This window comes from Nicotiana sylvestris, chromosome 7 (assembly GCF_000393655.2).
Source record: "Nicotiana sylvestris chromosome 7, ASM39365v2, whole genome shotgun sequence".
NCBI lineage: Eukaryota > Viridiplantae > Streptophyta > Magnoliopsida > Solanales > Solanaceae > Nicotiana > Nicotiana sylvestris.
In genome coordinates, this window is record NC_091063.1 from 130,471,091 (window position 1) to 130,492,053 (window position 20,963).

Sequence of the window (20,963 nt, forward strand, 5' to 3'; positions counted from 1 at the left end):
GCATGACGACTCTACTGGAGATATTCAGGTTTTTACCATTTCATACCGTTTTTGAATTTGTACTCTCCCTGTGTGCAATTATTTGTTTAATTCCTTTAAGCATTTAATTTCTTCTTCAAAAGCAAAACAAACATATATTTCTTGTTTTCTTCCTTTATAACTGCTTTAAATTATAAAATTGCTGTATTTATCGCTTTTTTAACGTGCAAATACATGTCAACATGCTTTAAATTATTTCATTATCATGCTCAACATCATACTCCCCTCGTGCCAAACAAATACCATAGCAACGCTTGATGAGTGGTTGCGCCCTTCCTATATCGTTACCCCCATAAAATTGGACAGGCTTATTAGCGGTAAAACTAGCCGATCAGCGGTGCGGTCGACAGTTTCGTGCCTTCCCCCTTCAGTTGTCCTCTCAAGGGTACCAGTCTAAAACCCCATAGAAACCTTAATCTGTTTAAATTGCGCATGCATCATGGTCAAACCTAGCCGGGTCAGCTATGTTGTCCACATAATGATCCTTTAAGATAGCCTTGTCCAAAAGTCCACTGGGTTTCCCTAAATCCAAATGGACATCATCACGTTCTATGCATTTATTTAAAGAACTAAATGTTTCATGCTAATTGTTGATGTTAAATAGTCAAGTCTGGTAGGGGTAAGGGCCTAACCTTGTTTGACTTGTAGAAATATGAGGCACGAAGTCCCCATATTCGGCATGGTCACCAATATCGACCCAAGATTGCTGAGTTGGTGGGAAGATTTACATTCTAGTGACAAAACACTCATCAGAAAATATTTGGGTAATCTACCATCCCTCCTGGAGATCCAGCCTAACAACATGATAATAAAATCTACTACGTTGTTTTGGGATTGTGAAAGGGCCGTGTTCCGCTTTGGGAACATTGAAATGACACCTTTGCTAGAGGAGATAGGAGGACTGGACGGTCTAGTGTAGGAAACCCCAGGTTTGCTAATGCCCGAGAACCGCACAGATAAGGGTTTCCTAAAAATGATAGGTTTGAAGAAGAATGCAGAATTGGTATGCCTAAAGGAATCGTACATCCCTTTTGACTATCTGTATGAAAGGTACAGTCACAACAAATTATATTGTACCTACCATGACAAGTTTTCCATCATGTCCTTGGGACATATCCATCGTACGATATTCGTATTCATGTTTTACTTCCTGGGTCTGATCGTGTTTCCAATGAAGAAAGGGAGAATCCATACTAGGCTGGCTATGGTAACCAAGACCCTAATGGAGGGTATTGGTGGGTAGACATTCAGCATTGTACCCCTGATCATTGTAGACATATACTGAGCCTTAGAGAAGTGTCAACAAGGAGTGAGACACTTCGAAGGCTGCAATCTACTACTTCAGCTCTGGCTCATGGAACATCTCCAAAAGGGCAAATACCGACAAGAAATTCAGCGAAGGGCCTGAGATGATCACATTGCTTTCCACCATCCAAAGCGAATGAATTACATCCCTGACATGTTCAATAAACCTGAGAATGCCAAAGAATAGGTTGAGCTCTTTGATAATCTGACTAAAGAATAGGTTCAATGGATGTTCGAGTGGTTTTTGACAGAGGATTTCATCGCCCGATCCAGAGATGCACCTTTCCCGATACTGATTGGTCTAAGAGGAACATACCCTTACGTTACTCTTCGAGTTTTGAGGCAAGCAGGTAGGAAGCAAGTCATACCCAGGGTCGACAAGATGAGCCATCTTCGAGGTGACTTCCAAAATGATAATAGTCCCCACAAGTGCCAAGCCCAACACATGTGGCACTGCAAGATCGTAATGGAGAAATACACAATCGAGCCAGACAAATATCATACCGGTTGTACCTCTTTATATTCTGGTTGGTTGGAAGATAATTGGGATGATCTGGGCCAGCCAGGGTTCATTCGAGGTCATAGAATTATAGATGAGAAGGCCGAGGCACAAGTTAAGTACAACCAGCTGCGCAAAAGGATCCGAGAATATGAGAGCGAACACCGTGAGATATAGGAGTCAAACAAGAAGATGATTGAGGAATGGAAAGACATGGCTACCAGTGCCAACAAAAGGCTAGGATACTTGGAGCGAGGCATAGTAGAACTAGAGGGAAAATTTCTCAAAAGGGTTGAAGACTGTCAAAAGGCTGAAGGGACCGAAGGTGGACATCTAGCCAGAGCATACATGTTGTTGGGACTTCGCGAATTGGGGAAGCTGTTCGACGGAACCAAGGATGTCGAATCTGGGGAAGGTCCTTCTGGGACCAAATAGATAGGAATTTGTTTTTTCGCGTTATGAATGTAATAAGGCCAATGGCCATTAATGACTTTTATTTCTTGCTTATTTAGTGTCGTTTTGGGATTCGCCTATCTTTATCAATAAAATGAGGCATTTATCATTAAAAGTTCTCCAAGTCTATTTGTCGCTAGGCCTACCTCGGGCACAAAGAGGTTCCCAAATTAAGACACACTTTACATTCCCGCACTATTTGTTTATTATTCCCCTCCGCAAAGGTTAGTTCGTGCACTCTGGCATCATCATCTTATTTCACAAGATCCAAGGGCCCTCCACCCACTCCTCCTTTTAGTCCCTCTAAAGGCAAGAACAAAGGCAAGTATAAAATGGAAGATTTAAACAACATCAGGAAGGGGAACACAGCTGAACGGGTAGAGGTCACTGATGGCCAGGGTATTCGGGTTCCTAACGAGAATGTGTCACAACTTGAACATAAACTATTGAAATTCCGGGAAGAGCTAGATCAGGTTCGAAATTTGGCAAACCTGTCATTTTTCCTCAACACCCCAGATATCAACTTCCCCAATGCTCAAAACCCTACACCTCCTCTAAATATCACAAAACAGCAGAATCATCTTGCGCCTCATCATCACGCGGCTCCACTAAATAACCAATGCAACACCTGCCATACCCCAAACAACACTCAACTACACATCCTAGAACCTCAGAACTCTACAAACGACCATTTCCACACCCATACACCAGGCCACCATAACACTCCTATCTACGTGGAGACCATGTCACACTCCACCCAACCTATCTCATGCACACCTAAATCTGATGAAAAGGATCTTCTTATCAGGAACTTGGCCGAGGAACTTAAGAAACTGACCAACCGGATTCAGGGCGTTGAGGGAAGCAAAGGAATCGAGGGTCTAAACTATGAGGACCTTTGCATACAGCCTGATGTCGAACTGCCTGAGGTGTACAAACCTCATAAGTTCAAAATGTTTGATGGTACGGGTGATCCAAGGGTCCATCTGAGGATATATTACAACAAGTTGGTTGGGTAGGGAAGGATGAAATGATCCGCATAAAGTTGTTCATGAGGAGTTTGAAAGGAGATGCATTATCTTGGTACATCAACCAAGATCCCAAGAATTGGTCAAGCTGGGTAGGCATGGCATCTGACTTTATGGACAGATTTAGGTTTAATACAGAGAACACACCAGACGTGTTCTATATCTATAATTTGAATAAGAAGCCCACAGAGAAGTTTTGCGAGTATGCTACTCGGTGGAGGTCCGAAGCTGCTAAGGTCAGACCCGCCTTAGAAGAGGAGCAAATGAACAAGTTCTTTGTTCGAGCTCAGGACCCGCAGTACTATGAACAGCTATGATGATTGAGAACCACAAGTTTTCCGACATTATCAAATTAGATGAAATAATTGCAAAAGGTATTAAAAGTGGTATGGTTACAAATTTTGAAGCCTTGCAAGCTACGAATAAGGCCTTACAGTCTGGTGGTGTGTCTAAGAAAAGGGACGTAGGGGCCGTGATGGTTGCAAAAAGGACTAAGTCTCCCCTTAAATACCAAGCTTACCCAACACCTCCACTCCCATACCAGCCAACCCCAAATTACCAAGCACCCTCATACCAAGCTCCGCCACCAACTTATCAGTCATCTCCACCTACTACATATCAACCTACTTTACCCTGATACTCCTAACCCGCTCATGTCTACCAAACTTATAATGCTCAACCATCCTATTATCAATCACCCCCTGCACGCCAAACATTCCCTATACCCCGACCTAATTTTGATTGTAGACCTCCAAAACAATATATAACCATCGCTGAGAATGCCGCTCCAGCATGAAAGGGCACCCCTAAGAATCCTTCTCAGTGGGATAACCCAAACAAGTCCTGTGCATACCACTCCGGCATGAAAGGGAACACCATCGATGAATGCCGCTCCTTGAAAGACAAGATACAGTCTTTGATTGATAACAAAATCATTGTAGCAAAGGAACTCGCTCCTAACGTCCGCAACAACCATTTGCCAGGCCATAAGGGTGGTGGTATCCACATGATTGAAGTAGAAGATGACTGGGATCCCGAAGGATCAATCGGGTTGATCGCAAAAGGTGATGACCCAAAGAAACCAACAATTACTCTCAATCCAATCATAGTCCAGATCCAACCGTTTGAGGACGCTGAGCTGAATATGTCTATACCTCTTGAGTTTGATGTGGAGGAAAGAAAAAGGGGGCGCGACAGTTACTATTATAGGTGATGTGTGCCACGACCCAAAATTCAATAAAGGTCATGATGGCGCCGGACACAGTTGTCAGGCAAGCCAACCATAAATACTTAATTTAGTTCTCGGTTTAGCAATTTCAAAATCATGATTTTTCTTCAATTTAATAGTAAAAAGACAAAATTTCAGGATGAATAGTATTATTTTTTAACATGTCAAAAATGAATAATCCATAATCATCCCAGAATGCAGTGTCACAAGCGCATGAGCATCAACTAGGAAAAATAAAATAAATACAACATTTGTCTGGAATACAATTTGGACAGGAATAGAAAATACAACTACTCTGAAAGAGACGCTACCGGCTACGGATCGTGACACAAGATACCACTCACCTAAATCCCCATATCAACCATGCCGCTACACCACAAGGCCACTAAATGCATATGCATGTACAATAAAATGTACAACAAGTATAGTATGAGTACGAAAACAACGCGTACCCAGTAAGTATCCAGTCTAATCTCGAAGAAGTAGCGATGAGAGGTCGACTCCGACACTTACTAGTGAACCAACAGTAATTTACTAATAATATAATTAGTCGTGGGTTTTATTAAAATCGGCGGTGAACTCAAGAAAATCATTAAGCAAGTAAACAACCCTTTCGTTAAATAGGCGATTTCCAAATTTATTTTTATCATTTATCAATTTATCTCAGGTCGGAGAGGCAATATCATTATTTATAAATTTCAAGGTAAGCAATACAAGCATGCACAAATCATGCCGAGGTCGTTCGGCCCGATCAAACATAATATTTAATCTGTACACTGTCAGAGGGTCGAATGGCGCAAACCATATATGCATCTATTTAATCTATTGAGGCGTTCGGTCCGTTCCACAAAATATAAATACATTCAAACGATCAATCAGGAACTCAACAAGGGGAAATTATCCAAGGAAAAGGCAATTTCTCTTTTAAAAGTCAAGAAAATGTTGTTTAGTCTTTTAAAAATTTATTTACCAAGTTCGATATGATTTAAGCATTTTAAATTGACAATAAGGTTGCAAATATTGCAAGTAAAGTATGCTTTTGGGTCCTTGACAACCCGGACGTAAGCATAATAGTAGCTACGCACGAACACTCGTCACCTTGAGCGTACGTAGCCCCCACAAATAGGAGCACATATTGATTTTATTCACCTATGGGGTAAATTCCCTCTTACAAGGTTAGAAAGGAGACTTACCTTGCTCCGAAGTTCCATAACTGGCTTCCGGGCCCTTCAAACAACTCGAATAGATGCCCAACACTCCAAAACTAGCCAATAATTATGCAAACCCATTAATATATACTCAAATACTCATTATAATCCAATTTATAACAATTTCTAACACCGATCGAAAAGTCGATAAAAATTATCCTAGGGCCCACACACCCAGATTCCAAATTTTTTCGAAGGTAAACTTTACCCATAACTTCACGAACTCAAATATATAATTTACTCTAAATTCCATTCCCAGATTCATGGTAAAAATCCAAAAATACCAAGTTCTAAGTTTTTCTTCAAAATCCCAAATTTCTACTAGTTTTCATGCCCAAATTCATATAATCCAAGTATTTAACTTGCAATAGGTGGGAATCACTTACCTTGACATAGATGATGAAAATCTCCCTTCCAAGAGCTCCATCTCCCAAACAAACAAAAAATGGAGGAGAAAGGGTCAAATCCCTCCTTTAAAACAATCTGCCCAGCACTACCCTTCTTCGCGATCACGGGAATGCCTTCGCGATCGAGAAGGCTAAACTCACTTCCTCCATATTTTCTTCTACGTGTTCACGTGAACCTGCCCGTGTTCGCGTAGGCTCCTATAGTCACAACTCCGCGTTCGCGATGAGCATTTTCCTCTCCAGCTCCAGTTCCACTTCGCGTTCGCGAAGAAGGAAACCAGATACCAGAATCAGCAGTTCCAAAATAGCTCATGACTGTGGTAAAACTAGATAATTTGGAAAGAGGATTTGAGAAAGAACGTCAAAACAAAAATGCTGGAGGACCTAATGAAGGAAAGGAGAACTCTACAAAAGAGGATAGCTACTCAGAATAACAGAATCTTCGGGCGAAGACAACCCTATATATGGAAAAAGTAGCGACTATCCACCTGCCTCAAAGGCCGATTTAAAAAACTAGCTAAAGCTTTTATCGCTTTGGGAAGATGTGTTGGTGGGATTGCCTCGGTCATCTCATAACCATGTCATACACTTGACGCCGCCATACGACATTTTGGGGTCAGAGACCCTGCATCAATCAAGCCTCGAGATGGTACCCGATCTCGAAGGAATCCACCAAACAGAAGAAAAGCTCTAAGGAGCCATCAATATCATTACAGGCCTCGAGATGGTACCCGATCTTGAGGGCCTCCGTCAAAAAATAAAATAGGCTCCAGGAAGCCATTGGTATCATTACAAGTACCGAGATGGTACCCGATCTCGAGGACCTCCACCAAGAAGAGGACAAGCTCCAGAAATCCAAGAACATCACTACACGTCCCAAGATGGTACCCGATATATTGAACGTGGCTATGGAAGAGTTAAGTTAGAGGAACTCCGTTTTTCATGATGCTTATTATGGGTAAATGTAAGGCCATCAGTAGATCATGTGTGTATTAAGACATGTAAGCCTCTTGATAAGGAGCCTTAAAGCAAGAATATCTATCCACCCCTATGGTGAAAGGTTGTGAGAGATTCAGAAGATAGATACAAGTTTCAATAAGTAAAAGAAGCAAGGTGAAGAAGGGTAGGCGCCCAGTTACTGAAGATTACCAGTATTTACAACTCAGGTAGAGAGATATAAGCATTTTGAGTTGCCTTCAATAGTAACAGAGGTATGTACAATTGGTCACACTCATTCCAGTTGTGCCCTATGGGGGTTAATAAAAGTAGTATAAGAGGAGGACGGGATATCAGGATCTGGCTGGGGTTAGAGTAACCCAAAATAATGGATGGATTGTTTGCGTCAGTTGACATTTTTGAAGGAAATTGCAAATGTGCTAATACATCTCCTCGTAAGATACCCAAATATTGCACTCTAAAATAGTACAGCTAGATATGAGAACTACAAAGATAGGCACTGAAAGTCTAGAAGGGATAAATATTACCTTAGTGTGACTATCGTCCCTAGTAGAGCAAGGACGTTGAGCAACCCGAAGATCCGATGAATGAAGCAAGGAGAGCTAAAAGCAAAAGAATGTCTTGTTGAAATTTTCAGAATAAAGTGATAGACAAAAATGTTAGCACGGAAATAAGAAGAGAGATAATGAAGTATTAGGAGTAAGATGTGATACATGGATGACAACGATAGAAAACAAAATGATGACATCATTATAGAATCTATAGTCAAGGAAAGGAAAAGATGAGAGGTGACAGGCCACGAGACAACAAAAGAGTATAGGCCACAAAGTCATATCCTCATTTCGAGAAATAAGTTCGTGACTCTAAGTGATTACCGGAAGGAAAAGTTAGACCCCAGAATAATAGAAATTAGTAGGGACTGATTGATTGGGTAATAGTCAGCATCATGTGAATTTCATATTTCATTCCGGCGATAATATAGTGGATAACAGAAGAAGATCTATGAGAAATTCAGAGAATGGTCATTCAGGAAGATGCTTCCCTAAAGCAAGCAAGGTGAGTAAAGTTAAGCTTAAGGGACTGTATGTGCCAGTTACACTAAGTGTGGCCCTCACGAGTAAGGAATTTTGTTATCCTTGGTACAAAAGGATTACCGTAAGTCGAGTAAGGGCCTTCGATGATATGAAAGGACGCCAAAGATGGAAGGTAAAACATCAATAGGTAGATCATCATAGCTCTAACTCTTAGTACTCCCCTAAATGGGGGAATATAGAGTGATGTGGCATTAAGTCAGAATTAAGTGATTCTAGTAACTATGGAATGGTGAAGGAAGAATGCGATAAAAATGAGAAAAGAATTAGATCGCACTTATTTAAATCCTACAGATGTGCTACGATTCCAGAACATTATGCAAACACGATGTCAAGGAAAGGAAGTAAGGGACCCTACCCAAGATGTTATTGATATATAAGGAGTCAGTACGAGACATAAGTTAAGACAAAGGAAATAACCCAAGAAAGATTACGCGGAATATTGATATGAGGATGGGCCAACGAGCAGTCAGTAATTGATTTAGGAAGATCCTAGTTATGGCTAAACAGGAGGTTATAAATGAGTTAGCAGATCATGCAATGCAATAACCTTGCCATCCTGCATCAACACCACACCAAGTCCAATACGAGATGCATCACAATAACCTATATATGGCCCTAAACCTGTGGGCAAAACCAACACTAGAGCCGTAGTCAAAGCTATCTTGAGCTTCTGAAAGCTCACCTCACACTCATCCAACCACCTGAACTGGGCGCCCTTCTGTGTCAACCTGGTCATCGGGGCTGCAATAGATGAGAACTCCTCCACAAAGCAACAATAATAGCCTACCAAACCCAAGAAACTCCGGATCTCTGTAGCTGATGTTGGTCTAGGCCAGTTCTTTACTGTCTCTAGCTTCTTTGGATCTACCTGAATGCCCTATGCTAAAAGAACATGACCCAAGAAAGCGACTGAACTCAACTAGAACTCACACTTTGAAAACTTAGCATACAACTGACTATCTCTCAAAGTCTGAAGAACCACTCTCATATGCTACTCATGCTCCTCCCGGCTGCGGGAATAAATCAAAATGTCCTCAATGAAGACTATCACGAATGAATCCAAGTAAGGCCTGAACACTCGGTTCATCAAATCCATAAAAGTTACTGGGGAATTTGTCAACCCAAATGACATCATCAAGAACTCATAATTCCTGTACCGAGTGCGAAAAGCTGTCTTAGGGACATCAGGTGCCCTAATCTTCAACTGATGGTAGTCAGATCTCAAGTCAATCTTCGAAAGTACCTTGACACCCCTGAAGCTGATCAAACAAATCATCAATACTCGGCAATGGATACTTATTCTTGATTGTAACCTTATTCAACTACTAGTAATCTATACACATCCTCATCGATCCATCCTTCTTCTTAACAAACAGCACTGACGCACCCCAAAAAGAAACACTAGGCAAGCCCTCATCAAGCAAGTCTTGCAATTGCTCCTTCAATTCTTTCAACTCATGCAGGGCCATATGATATGGCGGAATAGAAATGGGCTGAGTGCCCGGAGCCAAATCAATGCAGAAGTCAATATCCCTATCGGGTGGCATACCCAGCAGGTCTGAAGGAAATACCTCAGGAAACTCTTGAACAACAGGCACAAAATCCATAGAAGGAACCTCAACACTAGAATCACGAACATATGCCAAATAGGCCAAACACCCCTTCTCGACCATACGCCGAGCCTTCACATATGAGATAACACTATGGGTGGAATGACCATGGGTCCCTCTCCACTCTAAACGAGGAAAGTCCAACAAGGCTAAGGTCACGGTCTTGGCATGACAGTCCAAGATAGCGTGGCATGGTGATAACCAGTCCATCGCCAATATGACATCAAAATCAACCATGTCCAAAAGTAACAAATCTATACGAGTCTCAAGACCCCCAATCACAACTATAAATGAACAATGGACACGATCTACCATAATAGAATCACCCACCGGTGTAGACATATATACAGGAGCACTCAAGGAATCGCTAGGCATGACCAGATACGGTGCAAAATAAGATGACACATAGGAGTACGTAGATTTTGGATCAAATAGAACTGAAGCATCTCTACTACAAACCAGAACCGTACCTGTGATAACTGCATCGGAAGCCTCAGCCTCAAGCCTGGCTGGAAGAGCATAACATTGGGCTGGGGCCCACCATACTGAACTACATCTCTGGGATGGCCTGTTGCTGGCTGGCCTCCACCTCTAGTAGATTGACCTCTGCCTCTAATACCTCTACCTCTACCTATAGCTGGTTGAGCAGGCTATGGAACACTCAGTGCCTGAATCATGGCATAGTAACCCTGATTCTGAGAGTTGTTCGATGCTCGAGGGCAAAATCAAGCAATGTGACCCATATCACCACAAGTATAATAAGCCCTCGACTGCTGACCTTGACGACCTGAATGATCACCCCAAAAACTCTGGAGAGGCGGTGCACTGATAGGAGCTGGTGGTGCACTATAGGACTGCTGATCAAAATACTGCATATAAGAACCACGACCACCTGAAGTTCCATGAGAAACCTAAAGTGCTGACTGAAAAGGCCTAGGAGGATGGCCTCTATCATACAAATCCCTGCCTCCAAACGAGGCACCACTGAATCTGTCTGAATGACGAGACCTCTTGTCAGACCCCTGACCACCCCCCTACGATAGAACCATCTCAACTCTCCTAGCCACATTGGCCGCCTCTTGAAAAGAAATCTCACTCCCCGTCTCCTTAGCCATCTGAAGTTGAATAGGCTAAATGAGTCTCTCAATAAACCTCCTCTCTCTCTCTCTCTCTCTCAGTGGGAAGTGTAAGAAGAGCATGACGGGCCAAATCAATAAACCTGGTCTCGTACTGAGTAACAGTTATAGAACCCTACTGGAGACGCTCAAACTGCCTCCGATAGATCTCTCTCTGAGTGACAGGAAGAAACTTCTCCAGAAATAGCTGAGAAAACTGATCCCAAATCAAAGCTGGTGACCCAACTGGTCTAACCAAACAATAATCCCTCCACCAAGTCTTGGCGGATCCAGATAAGCGAAAAGTAGCAAAGTCGACCCCATTGGTTTCTACTATCCCCATGTTCCGAAGAACCTCATGACATCTGTCTAAATAATCCCGGGGTCCTCATAAGATGCACCGCTGTAAGTGATAGTGAAGAGCTTGATGAAACCTATCCAACCTCCATAAAGCCTCCGAAAACGTAGCTGATCTATCACTGGTTTGTGCTGCTGCTCGGCTGAAGAAGCGGTACGTGACCTCGCCATTCGCAAAAGGACAAGAGTAGAAATTCAATTAGCATTGAGAAACCAAACCGCATGACAGGAAAGAATAGATATGAAGTTTTTCCTAACTCTGTAGCCTATGGGGGATAAATACAGACGTTTCCGTACCGATCCGTCAGACTCTACTAAGCTTGTCCGTGAATTGTAAGACCTAAGTAACCTAGAGCTCTGATACCAACTTTCCACGACTCGGATTTCCCACCCTCGGGAGTCGTGATGGCGCCTACTAGTGAAAGCTAGGCAAGCCAACCATTTAAATTATTTACCTTTTTCCCATTTTTAATCCTTTAACAATTAAGAGCCAACATTACATAAACAACTAAAATTTAAAAGCGGAAGACTGAATTGTAATATTTTAATAAAGATGTCAATACCAATCCATACATAAACTACCCAAGACTGGTGTCACAATTACATAGACTGTCTAAGAATACTACAAATAAAGGTTCGAAAGAGTTATTACAATACTGTCTCTGAAATACATAAAAGAAACAAAACAAAGGATAGAAGGAGATGCCAAGGCCTGCGGACGTCGGCAGGACTACCTCGGATCTCCAGATGGACTGAAGGCAGCAACCCCAAAGCTGAGGTCCAAAGGCTGCTGCACCAGGATCTGCACACAGTGCAGAGTATAGTATTAGCACAACCGACCCCATATGCTGGTAAGTGCCTAGCCTAACCTCGACGAAGTAGTGACGAAGCTAGGACCAAACTATCAAATAAACATGTACAATTAAATCATATACAGCGGAAAATATAAAGCAGAAATGTACAGTTAAGGATGAGAGGGGGAAACATATTGCAGGGACATCGAATAATAATAGAAGAGCAACAAGTAAATATAAGGATCACCACAGTTCAATTAAAGATAGGAAGGGGGAATCACGCTGCGGGGTACAACAAGTATCAACAAAAACCAACAATTAAATGTAGAGAAATCATAACTCAATTATCAACAAAAATCAGGAAATCAAAGACAAGTGCATGGCATCACCCTTCATGCTTTAACACTCTCTCACAAATAACATGCACGACATCACCCTTCGTGCTTTAACACTCTCTCACAAATATCATGCACGACATCACCCTTCGTGCTTTACACTCTTCCTCACCCAAGCAACAATCACAAAGCAATTTGCGCAAGGGAATCAATAACATCACAGTAAAATCAGGTAACAATAGAAAATCAGTATATAAACGTAAAGAACACCATAACTCAATTATCAGCAAGAATCAGGAAAATCAAGGACAAGTGCACGGCATCACCCTTCGTGCTTTTACTCTCGTCCTCACCATAAAATCAATATAAATGGAAAGAATTGTACATTGTGCGGCACGGCATCACCCTTCGTGCTTTTATACTCTTCCTTACAAAATCATACACGGCATCACCCTTCATGCTTTAACATTCTTCATCACCCAAACAACAATCACAAGCAATAGGGGCAAGGAAATAAATAAAATCATAATAAAATTCCGGCAAGGGAACAATATCAAAATCATCAACATCCCGGCAAGGGAGATAGCATTAAAAGCAACAACATCCCGGCAAGGGAGACAATATAATAATCCTCTTCTCTTTTTCACATTTACTTCACAACTTGAGCCAATGCTCTATAAGGTTCAATTGTGAATTATACTTCCACAATTCATTTTACAACTTGAGCCAATACCCATATTACTTCCACAAGCTTTGCTCAACAATAGAAATCATTAGATAAGGCATGAACAATACAAACAGAGTCACATTAATTATAGTATAAGACTCTCGGGCATGTTTGACACCAATGTATAAATACTCGTCACCATGCCTATATGTCGTACTCACAAATAACACATAGCAAATAGGACACAACTCCTAATCCCTCAAGCTAAGGTTAGACCAAACACTTACCTCAAACTTCCACGGCCATCTCACGCCTCACACCGCTTTTCCTTTAGAATTCGCGTCCAATTTACTTGTATCTAGTCCAAATTGATTTAACAACATCAATAAATGCTAAAGAATTCATACCCAATGCTTAATTATATGTTTTTTTTATCATTTTCCCCAAAAAGTCAAAAATCGACCCCGGACCCGCTGGGTCAAAATACGAGGTTCGGACTAAAACCCGATCACCGATTCACCCACGAGCCCGAATATATAATTAGTTTCGGAATCCGACCCCAAAACGAGGTCTAAATTCTAATTATTCAAAAAGCTCTAACCCTATCCAAATCCCCAATTTTCTACCCTTAAGAACATGATTTAGGCCTATAAATTTAATGGGTGTTAATGAAAATTGAAGAAAACAATCTAAGAACACATACTTATGGTTTTGTGGTGAAATCCTCCTTCAAAAATCGCCCAAGTTTGAGTTTCAATGAAAGAGTTATGAAATTTTGGAGAAAACCCATTTTGTTACTGTTTTTTAAAAAGACTGGACAAGTACTCTTTGCGTTTGCGTGCCTTTGGCCACGTTCGCATAGGCTTAATCCCCCTGGCCTATGCGTTTGCGAGCCATTGGCTGCGTTCGCACAGTGTTACGGCCAACCCATTCCCCAACTCCCTTTAGGCAGTGCGTTAGCGTAGACTTAGACGCGTTCGCGTAGAGCAACATACCCAAAGCTCCGCGTTCGCATCCCAGTCAGTGCATTCGCATAGTACACAAAATAGGGCCCCCTGAGACTACACTATGCGATCGCGAACCTACCTATGTGATCGCATAGTACAAAAACCTAGACACCAGCAAACAACAAAAACACCAGATTTTCTAAGTCCAAAAACACTCTGATGCCTATCCGAAACTCACCCGAGCCCTCGGGGCACCAAACCAAACATGTACACTACCTCAAAAACATCCTACATACTTGCTCAAGAGATCAAATCGCCAAAATAACATCTTAAACAATGAATTTAGCATAGAAATCTATGAAAAATCTTAAAACTTTCAAAGTTTCAAACTTCACAAATACGAGTCCGAATCGCATCAAACGACCTCCGTTTCTTACCAAATTTTACAGACGCAACTCGAACATCATATTGAACCTATACGGAGCTTCAGAACCAAAATACGGGCCCGATACCATAAATTTCAAATATAATCAAATTTCCAAAAACTTTTATATTTTCAGTAAAAGAATTTCTTTCAAAAATTCATTTCTCGGGCTTGGGACCTCAGAATTTGATTTCGGGCATATGCCTAAGTCCCATATTTTCCTACGGACTCTCTGGGACCGTCAAATCACAGGTCCGGGTCCGTTTACCTAAAATGGTGACCGAAGTCAACTTAAATTCAATTTTAAAGGCCAAATTAGCATTTTCATCACATTTTCACATAAAAGCGTTCCGGATATACGCCCGGGTCACTCACGTAAATCAAGATGAGGAAAAGGAGGCTTCTAAGACCTCGGAATATAGAATTTACTTGTAAATCAAGTGATGATCTTTTGGGTCATCACAAGGAGGTAAAAGGTAAAAATAAAATAAAAGTGTGAAGTTCTGAATGAGAATTGCTTCTTTATTTGCTTATTCTACAGCACATGCTTCGACTTGGGAGGTCAAAGTTACTTAAGCTTCCAAATAAAGTGGAAAAGAATAATATCTTAAGAGCAGAAGGGGAGAGTTTCAGTTGCCAACATATTTTATTTCGTGCCCTTTAGTGATTGGAAGAGGAACGAATGCTATAATTAGAGCCAACTTGCAGTTTAAACTTAAGAGCAAGAAAATGGACAACATGTTCCTAGTTGAGACTTAGGGTGTGTTTGGTACGAAAACTATTTTCCAGAAAAATATTTTCTTGAAAAATAAGTGATCTTTTTATTTATTATTTGGTGTTTGGTTAGTTAGTAAAAAATATTTTTTAAAAAATATACAAATTAGGCAAACATTATGGAAGACGAAATGGGTGATAGCGAGGGGTGGGGTCATGGTCGGGGGCCGGGGTGGATTAAGGGATGAGTGTGTGTGCGTGTTGGTTGGGGGGTGGGGGGTGGGGGTGGGGGAGGGGGAGGTTGAGTGTGGGGGTGAGGAAGGTTGAAAGAGAGTTTTGAAAAATATTTTTCCATCCTCTTGATAAGAAAATCATTTTCCTTCAATTGGAGAAAAATAAGTTCGTAAGAAAAATATTTTGTTTTTAAAATATTTAAACCAATTAAACATAAAAAAATTAAAAAATATTTCCGACCTTCGTACTAAACCCACCCTTAAGATCTAGGAATGGGATTGTATGAATTTGTGGACATGTCATTTTGCTATCGGTTCTTTAAATTGGTGGAATAATAATTAATACTTTCTGGATAACTTGATCAAATACTTCAAATTTAGTATATCCCACTAGGCATTTTAATTTTTGACAATACCCAACATAGCTTCAGAGAAGATCTTCCCAGAATCCCAAGAAATGCAAATACAGATATACAGTATCCAACTTGTGCACTGTGTTGGCACGAATTCGATATCTCAATCCAGCGTAGTGCAGGTAAAATTTTGTGCAAATAATGTTGATTTTTAGACAATCTCCTAACCCTAACACCAAATTTTATACAATTATAATAATAATAATAAAATTAACTTATAATTTTATATAAATATAATATATACAAAAATTAATATATCAAAAAATAAGATATAAAATTAAAATTATAAAGATCTTAATATAAAAATTAATTATATACACAATATGTGATAAATTAAAAATCCAAAAATAAAAAGTTGAATAAAATAATAATAAATCAAATTTGATGTGATGAATAGCGTTGCACCAAATTTGATGCAACACTATTCATGCTCTATAATGGTGCAAGATTTGGTGTTCCATTGAAGCCAAAAAAAAAAAACCAAAATTTGCACCAAATTTGGATTTGGTGCAGCTTTGGAGATGGCCTTAGTCACAATTCAACTCGTACGTATGTTTTAATCTGGGACTATTGGAGGTTTTACATGCTTCCTGTATAAAATTGCTATATGTAAATATTTCACTAATTTACACAAATTCCTAGTTTCACTAATTTCATCCATGGAATTAATCAAGAGGGAATTAGTCGAGATGTTTACAAACTAGCTCAGACACTAAAATAACAACAATAATAACAACAATCAATCAGTAAAATCCCACTAATGGGTCTGTGGAGAGTAGTGTGTACGCAGACTTTACCCCTACCCCGAAGGAGTAGAGAGGTTTTTCCGAAAGACCCTCGGCAATTAAAGTTATTAAGAATATACTTCCTCCGTTCACTTTTACTTGTCACATTTTAATTTTTCACGCCCCTTAAGAAATAATAAATAAAGTGCATAATTTACCATGATACACATATTAATTGATGCATATTGTTAATGGTTTAAGAAAATGATTACAAATGAGTAATTGATGTTGCGGGTATAACAGGAAAAAGAAAATTGTTTTCTATTGATATGCTAAAAGTGACAACTAAAAGTGAAAATCTATTTTTAGAATACTGGACAAGTAAAAGTGAACGGAGGGAAGATATATATATATATACTCCCTCTAAACATTTTGATTTAGACAATATCCAATAGTTTGAGAGATCTAGGATCTATCCAGAATCCCAAAAATATGCAAATACAGATACAGAATCCAGCTTGTACATTGTGTTGGCACAAATTTAGTACCTCAATCATCACTGCCAACATTTATTTTGAGGTTTTCATTATGATAACTTTATACAGATAGACATAGTTGCGTGCTTCTTCAAGAATCAAACTGTAAATAACACACTAATTTAATCAAATTCCTAGTTTCACTTTCCTATAGGTTTCATAACTTTTCAAGTAGATCGGATCTTCACAGCTGGTTGTGAGGGGAGCTTTTGACATTTGACTATATATCATAGTTGGGAAAAAACTTATCCACACCCGATGTATACACTAAATCTAGTTAACTTAACCATAGGAAATAAACTAACATCTACTAGACGTTTTTAATAATAAAATTAAGAAAAAGTAATAAACAGTCCTAATATAATTGAATGTTATCATTACTCTCTGTGTTTTTCCGATTTCAGATTTTTAAGTCTTTGATTAAGCTTATTAAACTTGTCTGGATGGACGGTGATATAATATGATGTTATTTGTAAAGGAGCTCTTAGATATCTTGAATAACCTCATAGGATGCATCCTTTGAAAGCTAAGTTTTCTTATAGTTAACTTCGTTGCTACGTGTTAGAGCTAAGTAGAAAAGTAATTTTGTAAGCTGCTTTGTTGAATGCATTTAACAGTAATTAGTTTTGTGATTTCATAGCTAATTTTTATGTTAAAGAAGAGTTGAATTATCTACTATAAGTTAGTGTGGAAAGGAGGAATCTAGTATATTTTTGGCTTTATAAGATCTTGAAAAAATCAATAAGATAGTATCGTATTTATATTCTCATATTGTACTTATCGAAATATATTAAAAAATTATTTAAGTAATACAACGAGGGTGTACTCGCAACAAACATTTATTTAAGAAGAAAGAAGGAGATTCTGGATGCTTAATGGGAAATGTGTCAGCCTGATTTGCTCGCTCACGATAGTGTCTTCCTTTCGATATATTTTTTGTGGAACAACAAAAATATATAGCTAGAAAATATTTAAGATTATTATTATTATTATTATTATTATTATTATTATTATTATTTAAGATTATATAAAAATAGATGGAGTTAACTATGGTTAAATACTACTAGTTATATAATTAAATAAGGTGACAAATGTCATTTAATTATTGGCTTGGTGTATACACTGGGTGCCGGTAAATTTTGTAACTTAATTACCTAGGATGACTATGATTCCATGATATCCAGCCTGTACGATTATCATTAGGAGCAGTCTACTAAACTAAATATGTTTAGGGGTTGTTTGGTTTGATTGTATCGACCCAATTAATTCTCACATAAAATTATAAATGTTTGGTTGGGTGCATAAGAAAAATAATCAGCGCATAATTTAATGTATTGTTTGGTTGGTAGTATTAACAAATTAAATTATACGAGAATCTGTATAGTTTTTAAACGAAAAAAAATATGAACTAGAAATACGTACGTGTACTAATTATCACTTAAGCTAGTATGTGAACCAAAAAACCCCTTTACGGTATTTTGTTTTATAGAAGAAATGTAGTACATCCTAAGATAGATAAGTCCATTATCCTGTTATCATATTAGTAGTGTAGTAATATGATAATACTAAACAGAAAGGCGGATTCGTGATTTTTAAGTGTATAGTATGATTATATGAAGTACTACTACACCCCTCATTCTTTTGTGGTGTTGTTTTGAAACTGAAGATAATCATATACCTACTTCAAAATGATTTATTTTATATACACTGATATAAAAAACTATTACATTATTAGTGTATTTTAATTTGTTGAAAAAATTAATTCACTTTATTGTTCACGTTATTTGTAATCTAATTCTTTGTACTTAAATGTTAAACTCATCTAATATATATAGAGTCAATTATTCGAATGATCACTCAACTATTCGAAATTACATTATTAGTGTATTTTAATTTGTTGAAAAAATAAATTTGCTTTATTTTTCACGTTGTTTGTAATCTAATTCTTTGTACATAAATATTAAACTCATTTAATATATATAGAGTCCATTACTCAAATGGTCAAAGTTATCTTTCTTTCCTTTGTAACAACAAAGTTACTTAATTATGAGAAGTTTTATTTTGTGTGACATACAACTTACACTAGTTGTATGAGGCTCCTTTTTGTCTCACAAATTTGTGGACCCCAATCTTACACTTCTGAGTCCACAAAACTGTGAGACAAAAAAATTGCCTCATACAACTAGTGTCAGTTGTATGAGACACAAAATAGAATTTTCCCTTAATTATGCCGATATCACTCAGAAGGTTGTCACACCTCCTTTTTGCGCGCCCGCCCCCGAAGGGTTAGAAATGCGCGAGGAGTTTTTCCAATTTAAGTGACAATATTCGAAATGGGATTATTTATTTAATTCAGAGTCGCCACTTGGGAAAGGTTTGGCTTTTGGTGTCCCAAGTCACCGGTTTATCTTGAATCCCAAATCGAGGAAAATATTCGACTTTTCCAAATGAAGTCTGCGAACCAGAAATTCTAAGTAAGGAATTCTGTTGACCCGAGGGAAGGTGTTAGGCACCCTCGAATCCCGTGGTTCTAGCACGGTCGCTTAAATTGTTATAATGGCTAAATATCTGATTTAAAATACATGTTGTGACTTATGTGCTTTTATTAAGTTTAAACCGCTTTTATTATTATCATTTATTTTTATAGAATTGCAACGTCGTGAAAATGTATCTCGAACCACGTCACAATCAATGCACCCGTAGTTGTTAGCACATTTCGACTCCGTTGAGATTTGAATTTGGGTCACATAAATGCGCACCCGAATTTAAGAATGTAATTTAATTAGTGTCGCGCCTAAAGAATCTAACGCGTTATTATCTTTGGAGAAGGCAGTGGAATTCACTAAACTGTCCATCCCAAATTCTAAGTATTTATTATGGTTAATCATCGAGGGCCCCGCGATTTGCATTTTTTATTTAGAGAGGCTCGTCTCATTATTTTAGAAGAGGATATCCTAAAGTGACTACATTTCTATTATTTGTTTCCAGAAATAGAAGAAGAAAAATGTATGCTAATTGAAGTATAGGCTTCGGCCTAAACCGGACTCCTATTAATTTCTGATTAATTACTTATAAAGTGAAAGGACGTCATACCTTACGGACATGCTTTGGTTGAACAAAGAAATTACATATGAGATTGATGAAATGCAATACTTAAACCGAACGACGTCCTTAAGTCGAATTCAAACCAAGTTGCTTAAACAGGATTAATGGAGTTCTTTATTAAAAGATGTTACTGACGATGTTCAAAACTCGTCCTATAAACTGCCTAAAGAAATCGAAACTAGATGATTCAAAACTATATTATATCGGCTAGATTTAACAGCTATTTGCCCCTACCAATTCAAGCATGCTAAAGAATGAGTTTAAGTTTAACAATTGTATAAATAGTGTCACATTCCATGGATTGTGTTTACATCTTGTATGTTACTAAACGAATCAAATACCGCAGTTTTAGATTAACATAAAATCTACTTAACTACAAACTCACCAATGTATTCTCTATTAGCTATAAACTAAAATTCACACAACTTAACAACATTCATGAATAACAAGTGATTGTGACTCCTTCAACTCTTTCTATTCATGCTTTTCGATGTACAATCAGCTACACCAATGTGAGATTTGAGATGTGTACCTGGAAATACTGAAAATGCAAAAGAGAAGAGGAAGAAGATGGGGAAATCAGCAGCAGCAAAGAAACAGAATTAACAGTAGCAGCAGGACAGAATAGCAGCAGCGACAGCAAACAGCAGTAGGGCAGCAGCAACAACTCACAAAACAATTGGGATGGGATCAACACCTCAACTGGGAATACTCAACTAGACCAAGTCTTCGAGTAGAACAACAACAACCAAGCAGACTCAGCTGGGATT